This window comes from Bidens hawaiensis, unplaced genomic scaffold (genome assembly GCF_021521415.1).
Source record: "Bidens hawaiensis isolate Kalapana, Puna unplaced genomic scaffold, B.hawaiensis_p1.1 tig00000864_1, whole genome shotgun sequence".
NCBI lineage: Eukaryota > Viridiplantae > Streptophyta > Magnoliopsida > Asterales > Asteraceae > Bidens > Bidens hawaiensis.
The window spans coordinates 2210597-2234799 of record NW_027491050.1 but is presented as its reverse complement, the minus strand read 5'-3'; the positions used below and the strand labels follow the sequence as shown (position 1 = coordinate 2234799).

The 24203-nt window shown below is 39.4% G+C and overlaps 1 pseudogene; it reads left to right on the top strand.

The window, feature by feature from the left end:
* Positions 1 to 718: 718 nt before the first annotated feature.
* Positions 719 to 24203, top strand: part of LOC143543312 ((E)-beta-farnesene synthase-like) — a 50121-nt pseudogene continuing 26636 nt past the window's right edge.

Genomic DNA, 24203 nt, shown 5'->3' with positions numbered 1-24203 from the left:
AATTATATATACATATATGTATAAATTATTTTTATCATAATTTTTATATTATAAAAATAATTATATATTTATTTATTTTTTTATAATAAATAATAAATAATAGGCTCGTTTGATCTCGCGAGCAAAAGCTTAATTTTAGGCTCAGATTTATTTAGGTTCAGTTGGACTCAACTTTTCGAGCCGGTTTCAAAGTAGCTTATGAGCAAGTTAACTCATTTACGCATTGTATCTTATACTAAACACTTTGGTTATATATTTTAATATTTACGTTTTGAATTAATTTAGCCTTTGAAATTACCATTTTTGTAGGACTAACTCAAACTTCCACCAATACTACTCCCATATCTACTAAGGTTTATTAGGGGTGCGCATGAACTAGATAAGACTCGTCAAACCCGAACCAATTTGCATGCCCGTATAATATAGAATAGGGATGGTTTTAGGTTTATAAGATTACTAGGTAATCAGATCCGGGTCTAACCCGACCGTTATGAAGAAAACTCGCAAACCGTATGATTTGTAGCAGGATCCGATTATGATCCATCATATCGTTACGATCTTATCTTGTTTCCAATCAACGTCCTTATAGTCACGTCGAATTCATCATTTTTCTCGCACCATAAGTCAAACTGGACTATACATTTGTGTGCAAAACGTTTCAATTGTTAAAAAAAAGTGCCTACAAGTCTTAGATAAGCTCAAAAAACGTGGAGTTAATATGGCAATAGCTCACACTATAATATTTGCTTCACTTGCATTAGCAACCGATCAACCTTTAAACACTATAATGTCATCTTTACCGATTTCCGTTGCTTCTTATTCTTCATCTTCTTTATCACTGGTTCATGATAAAAGTAGCAAGAAGCAACATGTTACCCGCAACACTGTGACTTTCGATGCTAGTGTATGGGGGGATCAATTCTTTACATATGATGAGGTTCCTTATTCCTTAATTTTAGTTTCTATTATATGAGAATGTGTGTATATTCATTTAAAAGTTCTTAGGACACGCAGAAACAAGATTTTACTACGGAGAAGTGTCGCACCCCGACTAGCACAATACGGAAGCGTAAAACGGGAATGTAACAGACACCTCTGGTATCAACACATTATTTATAAAGAAACATTACAAACTAATTTACAATATTTTACATTTATTTGTTTTATCATTGTTTTACAGTCTAGGTGATACAAACAAAACTAGTTCGTTAACTATACGTTCTTACTACTAACACTCTTGCCTCTATTCACATAGCATCAACCACACACCTTGAGCAAATAACAGATCACCAAATCATTCCGATTTAGGTATACCTGAAAAGCAGTTTAAAACGGGTCAACTACTAGAGTTGGTGAGTTTCACGAGTTTCAAGAAAACAGTAATGAGTATTCACAAGTTAACACTTGTAATCATGAAATAAGTATGTATGTATGTAAATGATGTAATTATGCTAAGCTATAGTGAAGGCTTGACTGTATGTGCTGCGTGCATCCATTTCCCACGCTCAATCAACCACTATGGCTCCCCTTCCGCCCACAACATGCCCCGGTAGCTATGTCTAACACTACATACCCTGTTTGTATAAATATGGTCATGTGCAAACGGCGCTATGTGACACGGCAACCAGGCCGATTCCGTTTGGGTTTGTCAAACCAATAGTACTATTCACAAGCCACCGGCTCGAAGTTAATCACTGTGATCGTGGGGACTTTCGTGTTTTAGCACTTAGATAATTCACATCAATACATGTTTCAGGTATATATATGTAATCAAACATGCTTTTCACCCCAAAAGTTCGTAAAACATTTTAGAAGTGGGGTCATGAAACTCATTGTTTAGTAGATAATTAGTAGCACGTCGGTTCGAGGTTTGTATAACTTGCAATCACGGTTTCCTATAATCAATATTATAATAATATTAATATTTTAATATTATTATAATCTCAATGCTAAACTGGGCTGTAAAACTAATCTGGGTATAGCTGGAACGCCCAGAAAGTGGCAATAGGCTTAGGTTGTGATGTTGTTCAATGTCTAACACTTAAAACCGAACTTGGCTCAGATTCCTGTTTTCCCAGCTGGGCCAAGTTGTTCGTTTACGCGTTCAGAAAACAATTATGGGGAAGTAAGCTAGGGTAAATGTATTGGTTAATAAAATGATTAAGTTATAAAGAAGGATCACATAGTGGGGTCCCGAATTAGCCACGGGGCCCGTTTCCGTTTATTCAGTTTGATTTAAGAAGAAACGCGCACAATCCACCCGGATTGTCCAGGTTTCTCATAGAAAAGTTTGTTTTTACTTAATTAGTCCAAAAATATGATTTTTGATCACTCTTGGTGTTTTGATATTCCCGCAGGTTCGTTAATCGCGAACTTGCCGGTTTTTATAAAACCTGAATTTGTTTAATCTTCAAATTAGCATAATTAATTAACCGTTAATCATTAAATTATGAAAATTTAGCCACTTATCAATTAAAATACGTAGATTTTTATAAAATATTTCTGGAATTATTTAAAGATTTATTAATTTATAAAAGGAAAATTGGTTTTTATTGGTCCCAACTATTTCATTTTTGTTGGCGCTGGTCCCAACTTTAATTTTGGCTGGCAACGGTCCCAACTTTAATATTCGTTTCTTCCACCAGTCCGTGACTGACGGAGCACTAACTCCGTTATGTTTCTGCTTACGTGTCAATCTGAGTTGTCAAAAAACATCTTACGTGGCGACCACCGTGGATTATTGATTTATACTTAATTTATAGCATTCCTATATCCAGATCCCTAACTTATATCATACTTCTTTTTCATATTAAGTTCAACCCATGAAAGTACAAAAAAACTTGAAATTGGTGATTTTACGAGAGAAATTAGCGGAAGCCCGGATGGTAATTAAGCTTTAATTTGATTGTTGAATCGATTACAAGATCTGGTATTGTTTATAAATAAAGATCTAGAGGGATTTATTTATAGATGCAAAAACAGAGGAAAAACCATTAATTTGAAATTGATGATTTTGAGTGTAAAATTGGAAAAACTAACGAGATCCCAGATGGTAATTAAGGTTTAATTTGATTATTTAATCGATTACAAGATCTGATATTGTGTATAAATATGGATCTAGAGAGATTTATTTATTGATGCGAAAACAGGGAAAAAACCAATAATTTGAAATTGATGATTTTGAGAAAGAGATTGGAGAAACTAAGAGGTACCCGGATGGTAATTAAGCTTTAATTTGATAATTTGAATGATTGATATGATAATTTATAGATGGGAAAAACAGAGGAAGAATCATGAGATGTAATAAAACCAGTAGAGGAAGACAACGGAGAAAGATTGAACTAAATGAGTACAGCGCCAATAAGTGGAATTGATGATCCACCCAAAAACAAGCAATTCACTAAGAATTGGGGATTTAGATTTGGTTGAGTCGTTGAAGAGTTAGGGATATGAATATAAGAATGCTATAAGTTAAGTATAAATCAATAATCCACGGTGGCCGCCACGTAAGATGTTTTTTGACAACTCAGATGACACATAAACAAAAAGATAACGGAGTTAGTGCTCCGTCAGTCGCGGACTGGTGGAAGAAACGAATATTAAAGTTGGGACTGTTGCCAGCCAAAATGAAAGTTGGGACCAGCGTCAACAAAAATCAAATAGTTGGGACCAATAAAAACCAATTTTCCTTTATAAAAATTCATTTTATCAGCTATATTTCGCTTGAAAATCGTCCGTTTATCCCAAAAAATTTCCAAAAATTCCACCAAAATTCCTGAATACTCAAATTATGTCCCAAAACAACCTATATCAATTCCAGAATGTAAAAAGCTCGTGCGATATTCTTTTCGGCCCAAATTCGGCTATAAAAATTCACACGAACGCATATACACAAAACACCTTTAGACTTCTCCAAATGATCCCAAAATTCATATGTGATCAAAATACATCAAATATAAGTTCCCAGAAAAATTTCATAATTTTTGAAGTATTTTAGTTATTTTTCCCAAATAAACGTCCCAATTCGGTAATAAATTCGCCAAATATTCTCGGATGGTCTAAAAATTACCAAATTTGAACATGGAGTCATTGACATAGTCCCTGATGTCCCTGCAAAATTTCAAATCCAAATAATATGCACATCACAACCTTAACCTAAACAGCCCGTAATTGAGTGTTTCGGCATTACCTTAGCGGTTTTGGTTCGTTTCAGCCTTTCCAATCAACTTTTTTCAAGCTCTTGTGCTCCTATGTAGGCTAGATACAAGTCCTATATCACAAACCAAGCAGGTTTCATCAATAGAACAGCCCTTTAACTTAGGGTTTCAGCTAGTGCACAAAAACAAACTTTTGAACCGTAAAAACGCCGTTTCAACCCTTTAATCCGTGTTTATGGCCAAAAAAACTATCAAAACAGGTTCCTTACCATGTGTATTATCAAAAAATGTTTATGGACGATTTTTAGGATTTTTACATGGTTAGGAATGATTTTTAGCAATTAAGACATGTTTTTATGGTATTAATCAAGGTTAATCAAGTTTAAAAGTTACTTATTTAAGTTGTTACCTTAGGGTTTTGGAAGGTTTCTGGAAAAATGACTTGCAGCTGCTTGGACTTCAGTTTTTATCAAGTGAAATGAATAAACAAGCTTAGATAACAAGTTTTATAAAAAAAAATGGGGGGTTGGGTGGCAGCTGCGATCGGAAGTCCATATGGGCCCACTTTGGGCCCATTTTGGCCCAAGTTTCTGATTTTTCAAGCCCAAATATGAAAAGCCCAGTCCAAATTAAGTTCGGGTTCGGTTTTTGGCACGAAAAACTTATCGGGTGCGTTAAACAGTGCGAAAACGTGTGTTTTTCGGCTAGTTTTGAGTAAAATTATAAAAACATACTATATGTTTGTAAAAACCGAAAATATTTTCATGGATCGCTTAAAACATTTCAAATAAGTGTTTGGTAAGTCTTTTTCGGCTTAACGGATGATACAATGTTTGGTTTGTAACTATCTTTCGCGTTTAAATCTATAGCGGGTAGTTAAACGAGCATGTTTTCGTTTAACTTGTTTGCTATCAAACTAAGGTCATATTACTAATATTTTAGCTTGTATAGATCGTATATCACTTATAGATGGCCACCCGGGATTTCTGGGTCATAACCCGACTCGTTCGGTTAATCGTTCGTTTGTCACGCAAAATGCGGTTATTTGCTTAATCGGTAAATACGTACCGAGGTGTACCTTGTTTTTGCTCAAATGTCACATTCTCCCCCCGTTAGAAAATTTCGTCCCCGAAATTTGATTATTCAATTTTGTTTTTGTTTGGAAACAGGTGCGGGTATTTCTTTTTGAATTCGGATTTCCGCTCCCACGTGAATTCGGGTCCCCGTTCTGAATTCCATCGAACTTTGACTAGAGAGATTTTGTTGTGTCTTAATTGTTTTATTTTTCCCTCTAATATTTCCACCGGTTCTTCAACGAAATTCAGTTTTTCGTTTATGTTTATGTCTTTTAATGGCATAATTTCGGTTTCGTCAGTAAGACACTTTTTCAGGTTCGAAACATGAAAGACATCGTGAATAGAACTCAACTCCACAGGAAGTTTCAGTCGGTAAGCTACCGGACCTATCTTAGAAATGACTTCATATGGCCCAGTGTATCGCGTAGCCTTAATATCTCTTTGAAATAATCTTCATCAACAATCTCTCTTTTGATCATATAGCCTTAATATCCCATTGGCTATTTCAATCTTACATCCTTCTTCATCCAACTAACCCAAGCTAAGAAGATTGGTTTTCAACTTAGGCATATAGAAAACATCACAAAACGTTTTCTTTTCACCAGTCCAAGTTACCACAGTCACATTACCTTTACCTTTGATTTCGATCTCAGATCCATCACCAAATTTCACTTGACCCAAAACTCGTTCATCCAAGGTAGTAAAATACTCTTTCTTTCCTGATGACTTGCACCGTTGTCTAAGTACCACGTTCCTTCATTCTTTTCATCCTTTTCAAACATAAAAGGGTTAACCCTCTCTTCATTCAAACTTATTTTCTTTATTGAACAAACCGCCATGAACAAAGAATGATCAATATCATCTTTCTTCTTTGTCAAATTCACTTCTTCATTTCCTTTTCTTGGTTCTTTACATTCGTTCGAGTAGTGCCCAATCATATCACAGTTGTACCACGTTACATACTTCCTTCTGTCTTGCCATTCTCCCAGGTTCTTTTTCCGGTATTCAACCGGTTCATCATTCTCATGTTCACTATTCCATCTTGGATTCCCTCTTCCTCATCCGTTATATCTTCCATGGCCTCTACCACGTCTGCAGTAGTTTTTAACTTTCTTTTCAGTTTGGGTGAACATGAGCTGACTTTGGGATAAACTTCCATTCACATTCCCGAACTTGTTTCTTTCTTCATATGCCTTTAAATGTCCAACCACATCTTTAAGGTACGTGCTTTCCATTTCTTTCTCAATAAACAATAATTTTTTTTTTCATGATGAAACCAATTACCAAAAGGTTCTCATGTGGCTTTCAATTCTTATCCACGCCACAAGAAAATTCTTTAATCTTGTTGACTTCTGTGACAATAGTTGTCGGCAAAAGAGAAAGCTAAAAAGTTACAACGATCAGGGTAGTACTTCGATCGAACACCAACTTCGAATGAGAACCCCGAAAAACACCAATCAATGAATTGTTTCGTGCAACAAACCGTATGTTCAAAGAGCCAAGGCTCTGATACCAATTGTTGGCCCATACGGATCAAACAATCAGATCAAACAAACAAACAAACAAACAAACAAACAAGCGAACAAACAAACACAATATATTTGGGGTGACAACCCTCGACTCTTTTCATATAATCAAACGAACATCACGAACATAACAAACTTACATGGAGAAGTGACCCCTCTTGACTCACTCAAATATAACTATTAATCTAGACCCTATTTATAGATATACTAAACTTTCTCTCCAAGCCAAACCTAACTTGGAAACCAAGATAACCTTATTCTAGAATAATCCATATTAAAATAAACTTAACAAAACAAACCCTCAACTTTATTGATAATTCAAGATTATTTTTCAGTAGTGAGGTTAATTTGTTTAGGGCAGAGTTTTGAGGGGCGGACTTTGCCAAGTAAAGCACCATTATGGTGCTCTAACAAGTTTTACATTTAACACCAAGTGTCACACATATTTAATTTATTTGACATAGAGTAGAACCTCTATAATTTAAGACTTAATAAATTAATATTCTCGATAAAATTAATAATTTGCCTGGTTCCAACTTAGGACCAATACAAAATTGGACCACAATCGTTATAATAATAAAATAATATTTTTTTGGAATCTCATTGTAAATATATTAGTCCTAGCAAAACTGTAAATTAATAATTACTAAAGTATTCCAATATTCTTGGATTTGTCTAGTAGAAATGAATATATAGTCACTTGTTTTTTTGTGAACTTCAAATCTAAATCGAGTTAATCTTTAAATATCCCCATTGCATTTAAGAGTTGACGCACTATATTCTCGTATTGCAATAAAAAGTTGTAAAGAGTTGTTGCCGCTTGCAATGCTTCTTTACGAGTGACCGGTTCCAAAGATATTGAATCATCATCAACCAGATTTTGAACGGTATCAGTCATAATTTCTTCAATGCTTTGAACCTCGTAACATTCAGTAAGGCCCCGTTACCGGTAGCCCTACTTTCGTGTTGGATTTACTCATAAACACAGTTCTAAATATCAGAGTTAATTAAAACATTTACGCGGAATATAAAACTTTCATAAAACATTACATAATTCATAACTTGTCTCAAAACATCCTTTGTCTTTCAACATTAAAGCATTAAAATTAAAACATCATAAGTCTTCAGATGCCAGACTCTTGTTCAATGCCACGTGTCTCCTCAAGCGAGCTGCCTCATCCTACTCACCTGGTGCATACTAAAAGTCAGCTACGCTGAGTGAGTTCTAGTTAATCATACACTATACAATACACATAAACTTATATTCTTTCATTCATACTTTCTTACTTTCATACTTTCTTTTGTATTAACTTACTTTCATATCTTACGTTATAAAGAGCATTACGCCCTACATTCCTCGAGTATTATTAGGGCTCGGTACCCTCCTTCCTCGAGTATTATTAGGGCTCGGTACCCTCCTTCCTCGAGTATTATTAGGGCTCGGTACCCTCTTTCCTCGAGTATTATTAGGGCTCGGTACCCTCTTTCCTCGAGTATTATTAGGGCTCGGTCCCTCTTTCCTCGAATATTAGTAGGGTTCGGTTCCCTAGTTCTCGAATATTAGTAGGGTTCGATTCCCTCTTCGTTACCATACAACCATCCTTTCCTTCTTTTATTAACTTTATCACATTCATACACATAAGCATACATATCATACTTACCTTATACTTAGTGTTACAACCTGACAGTACGTGCAATATCCGAAGATCGTTCACGTACCGTCAAGCAATCATTCATACATATCACATCATTCACATAGGGCATACACTTATCTCTTAGGATAAGCGTATTAACAAACATATCGAGTATGCACACAGCCCCGAAAACATAACACATAAATGGGGCTAGAAACTCACCTGAACACGGTTACGTTCACCGTTAATCGTAATCCCTTTCTTCAGTTGTGCACGACTGACTGTATAACAAGTACACGTATCAAACAACTATCACTACTCATATCATCTTTCCAGTCTTAACTACTACCCACAACGAACGAGGGTCCGGGGGCAGCGCCCCTGGCAGCGGGGTCTAGGGGCGGCAGCCCCTAGCAGGGTCCAAGGGGCAGAGCCCCTGGCTGGGGTCGAGCTGTCTTAACACATTTTTCATTAGGTTTTTAATTTATTTCCTAATCGAACTTGGCTTTAGGCGAAGTTAAACCTTCGGCGAACTTAGCTTTAGGCGAAGTTAAACCTTAGGCGAACTTAGCTTTAGGCGAACTTAGCTTTAGGCGAAGTTAAACCTTCGGCGAACTTAGCTTTAGGCGAAGTTAAACCTTAGGCGAACTTAGCTTTAGGCGAAGTTAAACCTTAGGCGAACTTAGCTTTAGGCGAAGTTGTCATCAGGCGAACTTGGCTTTAGGCGAAGTTATCAATTAGGCGAACTTGGCCTCAGGCGAAGTTATCGCTTTGAAGGCGAAGTTATCGCTTTGAAGGCGAAGTTGCCCAGATGCAGGCGAAGTTGCCCAGATCAGCCGCTGTTTAAGTTTCTGACCAGCATTTCGAGCGATTTTAACACCCTTGCTATGGTTCGACATCACCCCCTACGTTCCCCAACCGTTTCCGGTCGTATATACGCTATAAAGCTCGAATCTTTAAACTTCAAAGATCAAGAATCATACCTTTTTGAGCTTGTTTGGATCTCGTTTACTTGTTATCACAACTAATCGCTCTCTCTCTCTCTCTCTCGGATCTGCCCGGTTCTTCCCTCGGCCGGCGGCGAAGTTGTGTGGTGTGTGTGTGTTTTGGAGTGTGTTAGAAAAGTGATAGAATGAAAGATATTTTTGGGTTTAGGGGGTATTTATATCCCTTAAATCCCATGGACCTAAGGCCCATTCTCATTTAACCCATCTCAATTAATCCAAGTCCATGTTCCGCTCCCTACTCAATATCCAATAATTAACACGAAATCACTAAACATAACTTTCTTTATTCAACATTAAAATTTTAGGATGTTACACATTCATTATTTTCACCTGGATAATCCAACAACTCATTCACATCTATTTTTTGTCGATAATGTATTCCCGTAATCAAGTTCTCAAGCTCACGAATGTCTTCTTCAGAATTTACATTGTTTAAATCATTTGAGCCGGTTGGATTAGCCGAATGAATTTTACAATGTTGAAAGAAATTTACTTGGTTGCATTGTGACACTTGGAAGATCCATCTTTGCCAAAGTTAGCCAATAGGAACTCCGATGATCTCTTAAGAGTGTTTGATACGGTTCCTTGACTAACTTTCAAATCGAAAGTTTTATCAACCCACTGCATCAAATCTTGTTGAGTGCATCCTTGGTGATCTCTCTTATACTTGCATAATAGTATGGATTGGTCATCATTGGTTTTTTAGCACCTTTTAGTTTATAAGCCATAGTTGATGTGATTTTAAAATTTATCATTAGGCATTTTATAGTGATCAATCTAGATATATGTATATTGAACTTGACAAGTTAATGTACATGAGAATTTTGAAGGTTCTTGTTTCTGTTTTATTCAAATAGGTAAAGTGAATGAATATAAAAAATTTGAAGATCGATGCATTAATTTGAGAGTTGCTCACGAATATAAGCCAACTTTTTAAATTGATAATTTATTAATTTATCGATATAATAATATCTCGCAAAATTAATAAAATAATTTGTTTCCAAAATTATCAATTTATAGAGGTTTTACTGTATATATGTAATTTGGTTTATAATGTGATCAAGAACATATGATGATGCAGAACAACTTGTTAATTTCAAGTTTATGTGTTCTGTCTTAATCTTGAGTGTTTGCTATATATATATATATATATATATATATATATATATATAAATATATATATATAAGAAGTTTGATTTTCCTAAGAAGGCTAGGAAGGAGTGTATTTTAGTCAACACTTAAATATCAAAACCCACTTACTTGAATCTCAAAACCCACTTACATTCATTTCAAAAACCCAGTTACATAAGACCCACTTATATCTTCACTTATATCCTACAACCACCACCACCCCACCGCCCACCGCCACCACAACCGTCACCCACCATCACCACCTAGCTGAAAAAGTTAGAAAAAACACAATGGAAAACACTATGAAAAACACAATGTAAAAAACACAATGGAAAAAAACACTATGAAAAAGAAAACACAATAATAAAAACACAATAAAAAACACAATTGTATGACACAATGTAAAAATACCATGGAGAAAACACAATGGAAAAAAACACAATGAAAATACTATTGTATAACACAATTTTGTTATACACAATTTGTAAAAACCCACTAATTTTTTTTTTAATTTCTATATTACAATGTGGTACTTATATAAAAGATAAAAAGACACTCGTTATTATTGTGAATTTGTTTTTCAATAAAAATGTCGTAAAAAAAGCTATGGATGTTTTAAAATGATGGGGAATTTGGCATATGCCTTGCATGTGGAGAGAGAAAGTCAACAAATGTGTTATTCCTTTTATGCGCTCCCCCTTCTTTCACACTTGATTTTCCCTATAAACTAATCTCAACCCTCCATGCTGTAATTAATGAACAAAATTACTTCCTATCCTTCTTACAAAAATATACTTCCTATTATAACCGAACCTTATATATATATATATAGGAGAAGTATAGTTTGAAAACCCTCTTGAGTTAAGAAAACCCATGAAAACCCTATGTAACATCGTTTTTTTTTCTTTTGTTACATGTAATATATGTTGTTACATTTAATACAAAACATTAAAAACATAAAAAAAAATATGTTTTGCTATTTTTTTTACATTTTTTTAGTAATTTTTATATATGTTTTCAGGAGAGAGAAAATGTAAATAAACTTTTACATTTTTTATTAACTGTAATTGTGCACCACAAGATTTAATCTTTAATTAAAAACATGTGGTTGAGAATGAGTTTCTAGAGTTTTCACAACTCAAGTGGGTTTTTATTCTAACCTAACCCTATATATATATATATATATAGGGAGAGGATCAAGAGAAAACTCACCCCTTTAGAGAGAAAACTAAAAAACTTCTAAAGAATTATTTTTTAATTAAAAATAAAAAAAAAATTTCAAAATTCTGTTTTAGCCATTATTCTTGTATTTTCTTATATTTCACTCAAAAAATATAAAAAAAAACAAAAAAAAACCGCTGTAATGCACATACGTATTACTGTGCGATACCGTTGTATTACACATGTGTATTACTATGTATTTTTGAGTTTAATAGTGTTTTATTGCATATATTCAATATTTGTGTATTGTATATGTGTAGTAGTGTTGTGTTATATGGAAAAAAACTAATAATAAAATAAAGTTGATGTGGTGCACATGTGCGTTAATGTTGTATTACACATACGTACTAATGTGTATTCGATGTGTATTAGTCTTATATTGCATATATACAATAGCGTGTATCAAATATGTGCAATAGTGTTGTATTCTATGCAATACAAACACTTTTGCATATATGCAATGCACACTATTACACATGCACACTATACCGACGAGGTTACCGACAAGTTTTCTTTTTTTTGAACCAATAACAACATATAAGAATAATATAAAAATAAGAAACTTCAAAAAAAAAAAATTTAAGTTAAAAATAGTTTTTTAGAAGTTTTTAGGAGTTTTTAAGTTTTCTTTTTAAGAGGAGTTTTCACTAAAACCCACCCCTATATATATATATATAACTCACTGAAATAATTTATATACTTCTCATGAAAAAAAATTAATAATTCATATGACAAAATAATGTCCAACCAATCTAGCCACATAAACATAAAAAAAAATATGCCTACCTTGGAAAGCTAATGGCCTGCTCGTTTACAGAATGTAATGGAATTGGAATTGGAATTTTCATAGGACTTGGAATTATAGTTGGAATCTGAACATTTCAATAGGAATTGGAATTTGAAGGAATTAGAATCCAGTTACATTCTTAATGTGTTTATATGGCAAATGAATTAAAATATGTTTTCTTTAACAAGTATAACGATGGAAACATTTTAATTTTTTTAGATTTTTTGTTTCTTATTTATATTTTGCGTTATGGTTTTTTTATGATTTTTTTTTAATTTTTTTGGGGTTTCTATTAAGATAAAAAAATCCCCTCAAAAAATATTCAAAAATAATTAAAAAAAAAATTCATAACTCAAAATATAAATCAAAACAAAAAAAGTAAAAAAACTAAAATGATTTATTCGTTGTCCTCGTTCACAGAAAAAATAAATAAATAAAAAGAGCTCGAGAAGAGACTTCAATGAATTTCCTTGAAATCCTTCACATTTTGGCTCCACATTTTGGAAGGATTTGAAATCTCTTATTTAAAGGAATTTGAAGAAATTGATTCCAATTCCAATTCTAATTCTTTGAACCGAATACATCGAAATGGAATTAAGATTCCAACTCCAACGAAACAAGCACGCCATGTTATGGGATTTTAATTCCAACTTATTTGAATTTCCACGAATTCTGTGAAACGAACGTGTACTAAAATTTTCCTCGTTGCTATTTGTTGACCATTGCAGCTCTTAATTCACAAAAGTACAAGAACCCAAAACAATTCCCCATCTTTTGACTTTTGGACTAAAAGCTTTGACTTTTAGTTTTCTTGCGTTCAGTTTCCTTTGACTTGTGTGGATTCCATTGCTTTCCCACGATTTGCGTAAAAGCAGTGGGGTTTAAAGCCTCGGTCCAAAAAAGTTTCACTTTTTAGTTTCTAGAAATGATCGAAAGGAAAGAAAAATGAAAACAATGTTAAAAATAAGATCATTCTTCAAGTCGTTGGCTTTGAAAATAGCTTCGTTTCTAGTCTTTCAAATGACCTACCAAGTAGTAAATATGATTCCTTCTATAATTTGTTTCTTTTTCTTTGAAATGTATCATTGATCCAACCAAGTATAGAACTCTTTAGGCTGCATAGTGCTTGGCCCCTATAGATGTAACCAAGCAATTATCAATGTCCAAGTCTTTGAAGCCACATGACAAAACGAGTAAATGTGATGCGCAGTTTCAATGTGTAGTAATATGACACATCATGGAAGAACATCTAAATCTTTATTAAAGAGGTGCACCCTCGTAGGAAGTCCATCATGAAAAAGTCCCCAAACTAAAATATTAACTTTTTTAGGAATAACTTGCATTCCATCTACTCATCTAGTTTTCCATAAAACCTCCGAGAGCATTTTCTTTTCAATAGGTTTCTTCAAATGTTACAAAATTTGTTTGGTCTTGAAACTCCCATCCCCAAAAATCATTACTATCTGATCAGGTGTTATGTTCGAGAGTAGTTTGAAGGAACTTCAATTGGGTCGTCTCAACTCTGTCTCTAAGAATACGCCTCCAATCTCTCAACTGTGTTTGACTTTGTCTTCAATTGCTAAGTAGACAATTTGTGTTATTAGCAAGAGCAAATAATCGTAATAATGAGACCAAAGTGTCATTACCAATCCAATGATCAAGCCAAAAGTGTGTAGAATCACTATGACCCAGAACTGGTTTTTCATAGCCGAGATAGGAACAAAATTGTTATCATTTAAAATACTTTAATCTAATAGTGTATTCGTATATATTTCAGAAAGCTATCAAGGGCAAGGGTAATTGAAGAAATGAAAAACCTACAACCTCATTGAACTCCTTCACAGCCTATCTTATTTGCCCATGGATTTATGTAATCACTTTCTTTGCCTAATGATGTGGGATTCTAAAACTAATGAAGAGGCCATGGTTTGGTCTGTGTTATAGGAATATTCAAGAACTTTATGGACGAGAAGGGAAAGTTTAAAGAAACCTTATGTAACGATGTTCAAGGACTGCTTGCTTTGTATGAAGCAACACATGTAACGGTTGAAGGCGAACAAGTACTCAACGAAGCCCTCGAGTTCACTAAAACTCACCTTGACATCATAGGGAAGGATCCTTCTTGTGACTCTTTATCAAGAAATGAAATACAACAAGCACTGAAACAACCTCTGTGGAAAATGTTGCCACGACTAGAAGCCGTCCATTACATACCTATCTACCAACAAAAAAACAACCCACATTGACGTGTTATTAAAGCTTGCAAAGTTAGACTTTAGCATGCTTCAATCAATGCACAAAAAGGAGCTTAGCCAACTATGCAAGTACGTCCTCTTTGTAGTTCTCGCCAAGTTGTCTATAACTAGTTTATTCTTTAATTGGGTCAAAATACAACATCGATATGTTTTTGTTTAAGTCAGTGTTTTCTAGTGCTAGGATTTTTGTATAACTCGACATCAAAGTTTTCGGATATGTGACGGGATTATTGGGAGTTCTCTTGGAACCTCTTAATGTTATTGGTCCTTTAAAAGAGTCACGAGAGTCGTCATTACTTAATATTTTCATTAAGATTCATTTTAGATACTATTACTGAAGAAACACTAGATCAAACTGGATAGTCCGACTAGGTATTTCCCCAGATGTGAGTATTCTGAAGTGTTATGAGAACAGATACAAGCTGATGCCTGCAAAACAGAACACCGTTGAGTCTCGTTACGGAAAGGATAGAGTGGGGGTCTTCCCGTAACCACCCTCCGGCGTGAGAATCAGTACCGTATCTTAATCGAAAATAATACGAGTACCAGTATATTGCTTAAGGCTTGAGAGTGTGAATGAATACCTTGAAGAGATGATCTTCATATTTATAGCAGAAGGTGGAGGGAAGGTGATTGGTGGAGTTGTCACTGTCAAGTTATTCCCTCTCTGCCTGGATGGACACGTGTCGAGCCTTCATTAGATGTGACATCTTGGACCCGTTTATGGTATAGCCATTATCTGTGCACGTCGTGGGATGGCCATTACGTGTCCAGGTGTCCTCTTTCCACTGGCCGATGTCACTATCAGGAGGTTTTGAGGGAATCATCTAGAAGTACTTTGTTACAACCGCTCTTCCATATCACGTGGGGATCATACGTGTGATGAGTCCCTTGAGTTGTTTTGTGGATTCCTTCCACGGATGCTCGTCCGCGGGTTATAATGGAAATCCACAAAGCGTGTCTTGGATTGTGGATGGCTTTACCAGTCCACGTGTTCCTCGCGCGGATGCCTTTTGGCGATCCGCGGGTTGGGTAATGGATCTGTGAGTGGCGGATGTCTTTTGACGATCTGCGGGTCGGATAAGGGATCCGTGGGTAGCTTTGCCACCCTCCCTCTATAAGTCCCCCCAGTCCATTGTTGCTTCCGTGAGTCGATGTCGCGGGTGGAATTATGGACTTTTATCTTTTGTCGCGGGTTGCAACTACTGGCCCTTGGGATTCCTGCTGTTTGGATAGGGGTACTGTTTAGTTGTCTGAGATGTGACGTCTCCTGTCTGAATCGTGTCAGGAGTGGTGCTCGAGGTTGGTGCACGAGATTTTAGGCTGCTGATTCAAAATTATTTTGTTCTGTCAGTTCCTGCCTAACGTGTCATCTTCTGAGTGGACGGTTTCAGTGTGTGAGCTGGATCCCTTTATCTTCGCATTAATTGCGATGTGTATATATAGGGAAGGACGTTCCACTTTCTGATTTACTTGCAAAAATTTTCTCTTCATATTCCTTCTCTCTTCATTTTCTTCTGAGTTTATTTTTACTCCGATCAACCATTGGCTGGTGGTAAGAAGGGAGGTCGTGTTAAAGAAAGTAAGAGGGATTCTTCGAAGGGGCTGGTAGAGAATATTTGCATCAATTGGAAACTTTCCGATTTCCAGGATATCGTCAACCTCTATGGGTTGGCGCAGGAGTGGGGACCGGAGCTCCTTTCTCCTGGTTCTACGGCTGATTAGCCACCGGCCGGAAAAATTGCTTTATACGGTGAGTCTTTCACCACAGGCAATTTCCGGTTGCCAATCACCAAGTTTTTTGGTGATTTCTTGGTTGCCTCTGGGATCCATATTTCCCAGTTGCACCCGTTTGGGATTATAAGGCTTCGCCATTTTGAGTTTTGCTGCAAGGCCCTTGAGATGGAGCCTACAGTGGATCGCTTTCTTGCGATTTACAAGATTCAAACCTGTGGCAGCTGGTTTAGTTTCGCCGTCCAGGGGAAGGCTATCGGGACTGAGCCTCCAAGGAGTGCTCACGAGTGGAAGAACAAGTTTTTGTGGGTCAACGCGGACGTTATTTCGCTAGCCATGACCCGCCACTCGCTGACTACCAAATTCTCCCTTCCTGCTGCCGACACAGAGGGTCAGGAGTGGTTCCAGAAGTTAACACGGACTCCTACCCCGATGGGTCTGATCCCTGAGTCCGCGTTGGTCCAGGTTGGGATGAGCCGCCTACGGCCATATCTTGTAGAGCAGCCATACTTCTCTCGAGACGACGGACGTAAGCTTTTCCTCTACTGTGTCTGTTGGTGTTTTTTATGCTTTCCTTATGTATGTTTGCTCTCTTTTTTCTTTTCTTACAGGGGAGTGTTCGTTGCTTGAAGTTCTTGTTCCCACCGTCGTGGGAGAAATGTTCAGGATACCCTTGGAGATGTATCAAGAGCTTGTTCTTGATCACTTTAAGGGTAATTTTCTTTTCCCACCTGTGGCCGCACAGAACCGATAGTCACCGAGTCCGCGGTGGCTCAAGGTGTGCACATTCTTAACCCTAAACCTCTTACCGTTATGCATCCGGGCGGGACGATAGTCCTTTATTCTAGTGATGAATCCTCTAGTGAGGATTCAACTAGTGAGGGTTCCCCGCCGGGTACTTCGGAGAGTTTTCATGCTGGCGTGTTGCGTGCTATTGCAGATATTATCCGCCGCAGGAAGAGGGCGAATATTGCCGGTGTATCCGGCCTGAATAAGGATTCCGACGCCGATGAACCCGTTGGTGGTGAGACTACTGTGGGCACCGAGGATCCCGCTGGTGGGGAGGTGGCCCAGACTTCTGACCCCACAGGTGAAGGGGCAACCGGAGGTGCCGAGGGACCCGCTGGTGGTGAGGCAGCCAAAGGTGCCGGTGATCTTACCAGTGGGGAGGTTACCAAGGCTAGGGGGAGGGTCCCCCCTTAAGAAGATCAGGTTGACCCGGCTCCAGGATCGGGTCAAACGTAAGACTTCTGTGCGGCAACCTGCAGGTAACTGGATGCATAATATTCATTGACTCATGTACACTTCTAACTTTTGTCTCTGGATCAACAGTTGTCGCTGCGCTGCATCCACCTTCCCCGCCTCCAGAGGTTTCGCAGGCGAGAGCTGGCGAGGATGTTCCTCCCAAGGATGCCGATATGCCGCCACCTGAGGTAGTGGTGGAAATTGAGGTTGTGTCTCCCAAGGATAAAATTAAGACTCCTCCAGTTTCCACGGGTGAAAAGGGGGAATTCTCCAATCCTCTATCTCAGGATCAGGGGGATTCTGTTTTTCGTTCTTCAGGGAATCTTGGCCCAGACGCGCTCTTTACCGATCCGCGTGTGTGTCAAGAATTATTTGAACATTGCCTCCCCCTTCTTCTGAGTGTAACAGGATACACTCCCAAACTCAGTCTAGTTTGGCGCAAGCACTTAGCTATCATCTGGCTAATGTGTTATCAACTAGTCATGAGGTATTCAAGGGTTGGGTGGTTGGGCAAACCGACCTTGAGTGCGCCGTTCAACGCATGGTCGAAGTTGAAGCGGCGAGGGATGCTGCCAGGCGGAGGCTAGGGAGAAAGAAGCTGCCCTCCTGACTGTTTAGGAGGAGAATAAGCGTTTGAAGGAGCGGGTAGCCGCTCAAGTCGAGTTTATCGCCGCCCGGGATGAGGAGGTCTGGAGGCTTGCATCCAAGGTCCAGGAGAAGGACGACCGCCTTGCCTCTATTACTGAAGTGAAAGCGAGTCTGGAGAAGGCCTTCACTGATGCCTCGGATGAACGACACTGGCTTATGAAATTTGGCATCCCCAAGGTAAATACTTCGATTATCTGTTTGTCCTATGAGAATATCATGCTGACTCTTTCTTGGTCCAGATTGGCAGGCTCATCAAGGAAGGACCTAAGCTTGGGGATTGCTTAGCTGATTTGTTGGTCAGCTCGTCGCGGGTGGGTCGCCAAGCTGGTTTCCAAGAAGGGTAAACCATGCCTTGCGAGGGACGTCCGCCTATAGAGTTTGAGCTTCAAGGCCAGGATTTTCAAAAGGAATATGACGCGCGAATGGATTCCTTTGATAATCCTTCCTTTGACATCCTGAGGTACTTAGAGGAGAACTGTCGCGAGCCCACTGCTGTTGGTGAACTGCGCCTTCATGTTAATAAACTGCTTGCGGAGGCTGAGGACAAGGAGGCCCTCCACGACGAATAGAATGATAGTGTAGATTTATCAATGTATTTCCTTTCTTGATTTGTAATCTTTGTGTACGTATGAAATGAAATGAACTATATTTTTCACTTGTGTTGAACTTTCCATCTTTACTCTTTGTTTTTATCGGGAGGGTTAATCGGATCGCTGACGACTTCTTTGTCGATGACCCGTCCGCCTACAGTTATGACTTGTCTTTTTCTGGTTCTTTTTTGTAACTTGCATTCAAATAATATCTGACGTTTCAGCCAAAGCATTCAGTTTGTGTAGTTACTGTAGAAATAGTAATTCGCCAATTATATCTGAGATTTGACAGATGTAACAGGTTTGCACTGCGCAGAAAAAGTTCTGACAGCTGGCTCGCGCCGTATCTTGGGATTTTAAATTTTCGACTTTTAGTTTTCCCGCCTGACGTGTCACAAACTGATTGGTAGACAATTGTGTTGCAGTATTTCACGCATTAAATGCTGCCACTATATATATCCGTTGATCCTCTTTCGTCTTATTTTGTGTTGAAGAGCCAAATTAATCTTTGCCGAAATTCCTAAAGTAATTCTCTTCTCCTTTACAAAATTTATGTTGTTTGATTTCTTAGCAACCATAGCTCGTTGTAATCAATATTTGGCCGATTATATGGCGTCGACGAAACCTGATTATCAAACCATTGGCTCTGTCACCATTGATTGGGACGTCAAAGGGTTTCAAGATGTCGTCAATGCTTATGGTATAGCTCCAGAATGGGAGCCGGAATTTCCAGCACCTGGTTCGACGGTGAGCCGACCTCCGGTGGGGAAGATGGCTGTGTTTGCCGAGTTCTTAAGCTCTGGGAATCTCTGATTTCTGGTTACCCGGTTTCTGGGTAAGCTGATCACTGGGAATAAGATTCATATTTCCCAACTTCATGCATCGGCGGTGATGTGTATACGCCACTTTGAATTTTGTTGCTGGGCGCATGGCATTGTGCCTACCATTGACAAGTTCGGTGTGTTCTACCGTTTGCATGGTAGGGGTGGCCGGTATGTTTGCCTTCGGACTGATCGGAAGGTTATTGCTATGGATACACCTCTCGTGGACCTTCACTGGGCCAGGAAATTCTTTTGGATTCAGGAGGACGTGGTCCCGTCATCCATGTATTGGCATTCGGCGGACCAGCCATTGATTGCCCTTCCATTCGTTGATTGTCCGGAAAGGCATGGGTAGTACCAACAGTTGACCCACACCCCTACTCCCATGCGCCCCATCCCTGAGTCCGCCCTTGTGAGGGCTGGGATGAGCCGCCTGTGGCCTTATCTGGGCGAGGTGCCGTACTTCCGAAAGCTAGATGGATGTAAGTAAGTTCGTAATATCTTGTAGGCTTATCCCGGTTTCTAACCTTGGTTTATTGTGCAGCTGAGGGTCTTCTGCTGTCTGTTCTTCTCGTGGGTGTGCCTGGGGTTATGCACGTGGCTGCCCGCGATAAGAAGGAGCTCTCTATCCTTGACAAGACCAAGAATAGTTTTTTGTTTCCTCAACAAACCCGCCAGGAGCCTGTAGTTTCTGAGGGCTTGTTTGTGACAGGTAACTTGTCATTGGTAAGACCAAGGATAATCTTCTGCATCCTCTCATCGATTAACGAATGTATTTGTGATACAGCCTTTGGTCGCAAGGGGAAGGAATCATCCTCTAGCAACATTCCGCTGGCCATGGCTGGTGGAAAGCAAGAAATGGACCTTCCTGCTCCTCCTCCGAAAGCGAAGAGGATTCGTCTCTGCGATCGTGTTGCAGTTCGCACTAAAGGTATCGCATGTACTTTTCTATGAATTTGTATTTACTGTTTAGCTGCTTACTTGGCGGTTTGTTTTTTGTGGAGCCCTGTTATCTTCTTAGACTCTCCTCCCACTAAGAGTGACCCCAACCGGCTGTCCTCTACTGGTAAGGGGCAGTCCAAGGAGGGTTCAACTTCCTCTGTTGCCCGAAGGTTGGAGTCACCGCCTTTGCCTCCTGCTCATGAAGCTGAGGAGCCTTCCGAGCGGGTGGTGGTACCTCCTCCGCCTCCTCATGAATCCGAGAGGGGGGAGGGGGGCCACATTTTGCAGGGTGGGATTGTTCGGCACGTCCCTGAATGGAATCTGGCTCCTTCCTCGCAATTTTCTAACAGGGAGGTGTGTTTTGATTCCCTTCATGAGGGCATGCCCCCTACGGAGCGTGAGTATCAGCAGAACCGGTCCCGGGTATCTGTTGGCAATTCGTATATATACCATCTGGCCAACCTGGGTTCCATATCCCAAGAGATATACCAGGACTGGAACTACATGGGGCGGAACTGGGGTTCTCAGGAGAACCTGTTGGAAGAACTCCGGGCAGAAAGGGAAAAATATCGTCTCGCGGCTAACACCGAAAGGTGGAAGTTGAGAGATTCTGAACGGGCTCTTGAGCAAGAGAGGGAGCGGCGAGCTGCTGCTGCTAAGGATTGGGAAAAGGCATGTCGGCGGCAGAATGCTGCACTCGAGGCCGCACATGCTCTGACCCGTGCCCGTGAAGCTGAGCTTGCTAAGGCAGAGGAAGCCAAGCATGATGTTGAAGCTCGTCTTTTAGCTCAGGAAGAGACTATCAGTACCCTTCATGTTGCCGCTGCTGAAAGGGATCAACTGATTGAAGACCTGATCAAGGAAAATACCAAGTACATTGGTGAGCAGGGCGCTCTAAAGTTACGTGCTGAGGGAGCTTCTTCTAACTGTGCTTGGTTGATGCGGGAAGGTTTTCCCAAGGTATGGGTTCCCATGTCTTTATCATAACTTGTAAATTTGTTTTACTGATTCTTGAATCACTTCCGTAGGTTATCTCCCGTATCCACAAAGGAGATGAGTTAGGAAACTGCCTTGCCGACCTTCTATGTGCATCAAGTGATTCGGGGCGTAAGGCAGGCTTCCAGGAAGGGATAACCTTTGCTCGGGAGGGGCGTCCCTTGGAGGAGTTTAACCTTCAAGGAGTGGATGTGGATGGGAAGTATGATGCGCAAATGGATGCTTTTAACCAACTATATTTTCCCATCCACGATGCTATCCAAAGCTTTGCTGAGGCGGCGGATGGCGTTCGCCAGTTCCGCGACTATCTTCGTGAAGAACAATTTTGTTGTATATTTTTTTTTCTTCTATTCCTGTAATCCCTTTTTTGAATGTATATATGGCATGGATTTTACATTTTGTCTTGTATGAATACAATATAAATGTGCGTGAGCTGAATCTGTTATGTATCCAATATATAGGATTAGGATAAGTATTGGCACGCAGGCCTATCCGTACAGGAACTAATATTCTATGAAATTTTAAATTGGGAAATCGCACAACTATATTCGTATTAATATCATTTTGAATAACGAAATTTGGTACGCAGACCGAAATAATAGGCACGCAGGCCAGCAGAGAGGCACGCAGGCCTAGAAGAAAATTACATGACTTAGATATAACACCTCCGTAGTTATGCAACGTTCCAAGTCCTGGGAATAGGGGTGCCATCCATTCTTTTCAGTTTGTATGCACCCTTTCCCAGTACTTCGTCGATTTGATAGGGGCCTTCCCAGGTTGGTGCTAACTTCCCTGGTGATTCCATGTTTGATGCTTCGTTGCTTCGGAACACGTAATCCCCTTGGTTGTATTCGCATAACTTGACTTGTGCGTCATAGTATTTTTGGAGTTGGCGTTTGTATTTGTTTTCGTGTATATCGGCCAACTCTCTTCTTTCTTCTAAGAGATCCAGGTTTAACCGGAGATCTTTTTCATTATCGGCAACCAAAAGCATTCGTGCGCATGGGACACTGACTTCTACCGGAATCATTGCTTCCGTCCCATAGGTCAAACTAAACAGGGTTTTTTGAGTTACTTGTTTTCTTGCTGGTTTGATATGCCCATAGAACATGAGGCAATTCGTCAACCCAGCCCGTTCGTTTGGTTCCCAACCGTGCTTTTATGCCTTCCTTGATACTTCTGTTTGCTCGCTCCACCTGCCCATTGGCTTGCGGATGGGCTACCGATGTGAACACTTGCTTGATGTGGAGTTCCGACAACCACTCTTGCAGGGTTCTGTCAGCAAACTGGGTACCGTTATCACTTACTATCGTCTGGGGAAGACCAAAGCGACAGATTATATATTCCCAAAGGATTTTTTTGACGTTTGCCGCCGTGATGTGAGCAAGTGGTTTAGCTTCTACCCACTTGGTGAAGTAATCAATTGCTACGAGCAAGAATTTGACTCGCCCTGGCGCCTCTGGGAATGGTCCCATGATATCGATGGCCCACTTCTGGAAAGGCCACGCCTAGGTTACTGGCACCAGATGATTCTGTGGTCTCAAGGTTTGAGGCGCATGCCTTTGACAGGCGTAGCACTTCTGGATTTCCTTGACTGCATTCATGTGCATTCCTGGCCAGTAATACCTAGCTTTCATTATGTTTGCTACGACCATCTTTGGGCCCGCGTGTAAGCCACAAATGCCTTCATGGATTCCTCGTATTATGTAGTTGGATTCTTCCATGTCTACGCATCTGAGTAATGGGCCAAGGAATGATTTTCTGAACAGAACCCCGTCATGTATTTGATACCACAGCGCCTTATGGCGGATCTTTCGTGCCTCCGCTTTATCTTCCGGGAGAATGCAAGAGGACAAGTAGGTCCTGATGGGTTCCATCCAGGATGTTGCACCAGTCTGGATGGCCATAACTTGGCATTGTGGGACGGATGGAGCATCCAGAACCTCGATTCTAACATCCCTGCCCATGTGTTCAAAACTAGTGGATGCCAACTTTCTTAAGGCATCCGCAGGTCAATTTTCACTTCGTTTAATGTGGACCACATTTCACGAAGCAAATTGTTGCATGAGGTCTTTAGCTTGGGATAGTTATGAGGCCATAACATCGTTTTTTGCCTCATAGGTTCCCGACACTTGTCCTGCAATGAGTTTCTCGCGATCCACAACCCAGCCAAGATTGCCTCGTATTCAGCTTCATTATTCATGCTTTTGAAGTTTAGTTGGATGGCATAGGTGAATTCTTAGCCGTCTGGGTTGATCAGCTTCAATCCCGCACCCGATCCTTCCCTGCTTGATGCTCCATCCGTAAACAGAGTCCAACACTGACTTTCGTCGGAAGGGATCAGGGGTTGTTGTTCAACCAAACATTCTTGGACTTTACTTGTTGGTACTTCCGTGACAAAGTCTGACAAAACCTGACCTTTGATTGCGGGTC